This window comes from Theropithecus gelada, chromosome 11 (genome assembly GCF_003255815.1).
Source record: "Theropithecus gelada isolate Dixy chromosome 11, Tgel_1.0, whole genome shotgun sequence".
Lineage (NCBI taxonomy): Eukaryota > Metazoa > Chordata > Mammalia > Primates > Cercopithecidae > Theropithecus > Theropithecus gelada.
The window spans coordinates 114077507-114080113 of NC_037679.1; positions in this window are offsets into that span (position 1 = coordinate 114077507).

Sequence of the window (2607 nt, forward strand, 5' to 3'; positions counted from 1 at the left end):
GAGTCTCACTAATCTGACTGATCTCATTACCTTAGCCACTCCCCCCATTCCCTGTCATGATCATATCATCTACCTTTTAACAAATTCCAGGTACAGTTCTGGTCAGCTCCCTGGGAGGGGTGGACAGAGTCACTTTGCCACTGCCAGGGGCTCAAAGCAATGGCTGTGAACACCACACCCCAAAAGTCCCTTCCTCCTAGGACTCCCTTGCTTGCTCCTAATCCTGGCAGTACATGTGGTAAAGGGGTAAACTGCTTTTCTCAGAAAAAAATTTATGATCCTGGCAACATGACTTACCAGATCTTTATTGCTGTACTGCCTTGGGAAAGGTATTATCTGAGCAGGGTGGGTAGTGATAATGCTTTTACATCAATAGAACCTATCATAGTGTTAAAGTACAGTCCATAGAATTTGTTTTACTCTACTTAGCAACATTTCGGGATATCTTTAAAGGGACACTTTAGAATGAAGGTCGTTTTTAAAATTCAACTCAGAGTCTATGATTTACCTGTAAGATACCTTCTTTAAGTTTTATTCAAATATGAATGGCTTTTTTTTTTTTTTTGAGCCTTAAAAGATAACTGATTAATATTAGGTACTTTAATGACACATTTTAAATCTTTCTATTCCTAGTTGATTGTAATCTTAAATTTATTTCAAAGGGTTTATTGTAGGAAGTAAAGATTCTGTCAATTTATATTTTAAATTAATTTAAAACTAACAATGACCATGACATTTTTCTGAGATGAAACTCATGATAACTTATGTTCCAGGATACATATTTGATTTTATATACATCAAAAGATATGTTCATTTGGATGATTCTATTTTTATAAATTTAACATTTATGAATGATAGAGGATATCAATGTCATAGCTTAAAACACCACCAAGAAACAATGCAAGAAACAATGGAAAAAAAAAAGTCCAACCACCTGATGTTTGTTTCTCCCATCACTAGCTATGAAATCATAACACGCTGGGTCTCAGTTTCCTCTTCTTCAAAATGCAGTTAATAAAATATGTCCTTCCTACATTATAGGGTTGACTTTAAGAAAAAAATTAGATAACATAAATATAATTTGAAGAGAAATAATGTAACCTCCTCTATATAATTTAAACAATTGAAATTTATGTGTCTGTTTCTAGGGACTACATACACTAGTTTCATTTACACATTTTGGTCACATCATAATTTGCATCATGCATTGTAGATTTGTATTTCTTGTGTATATGGAACAAGTGACCATGACAGGAAAAGCATCTGTTGTCAGGAGAAAGTTTGAGGTTTTGAGGTATACTGAATTAGGATTTGGGGGCCTTGGCTTTTGCTCCATGACCTGTTACATGAATGGCTAGACTCTAGACTCTAGTTCTATTGCCATTAGAGACCATTTTACCTCTCAGGGTGCTGGTTCTTTCATAGGTGAAAATCAGGGGGATTGTATGAAATAGAATCTAAAAAGTCCTCTTCAGATCTATTCAGTCTTTTCTGCTGCTTTACATTTTTAGGTTTTAATGTCAGTTTCGGCTATCAAGGAGAAGATTAAAGAGCAAATGCATTATTATCTCTGTGTTTTAGTTAAAAATATAGAAAGAGAACTGACTCAAAATCATGAACTCAAACACACAGTTTCCTAAGACTCATTTACATACTTTAAATTTGTCAGTAGCTTCATTAAATTCGTGTTTAGTATAATTTAAAAATAGCTAACATTTATTAAGCATTTCCTTGGTACAATGTCCATCAATGATAGACTGGATTAAGAAAATGTGGCACATATATACCATGGAATACTATGCAGCCATAAAAAAGAATGAGTTCATGTCCTTTGCAGGGACATGGATGAAGCTGGAAACCATAATTCTGAGCAAACTATAGCAAGGACAGAAAACAAAACACCGCATGTTTTCCCTCATAGGTGGGAATTGAACATAAGAACACTTGGAGACAGGATAGGGAACATCACACACCGAGGCCTGTTGTGGGGTGGGGGGAGGGGGGAGGGATAGCATTAGGAGATATACCTACTGTAAATGACAAGTTAATGGGTGCAGCACACCAACATGGCACATGTATACATATGTAACCTGCACGTTGTGCACATGTACCCTAGAACTTAAAGTATAATAAAAGCATTTCCTTTGTACAAGGTTCTTTGAAAAACACTTTTTATACATTATATTATTTAATACTAAAAATAACCCTAAGCAGTAAATGTGATGATTAGCCCTATTTGAGAGAGAAGGAGATTGAACCTAACAGACACTACATAAATTGCCAATGTAACACATTTGCTAAGTTCCATGTAGTGTTTGAATCCAGACCTTTGTTCTACATTATCCCATATAAAATAATATACGCTATTTCAGTGTATTTTGTGAATTATGAAATGCGGAAGGCTTTCTTACGTTAACCAAAGAGTAACTCTCTGTCTTAAGATATGAAGGGCTATATTTGAACACCTGGACCTAAATATTCCTCACCCAAAGATATGACCAAAGAAAGAATTTGGAAATCCTAACTTTGAAGTAACAATGATACCTATTCCTTGTTTAGAATAGCTGTAGATCTCCAAAATTATGTGTTTTTAAAGAAATTTTACCT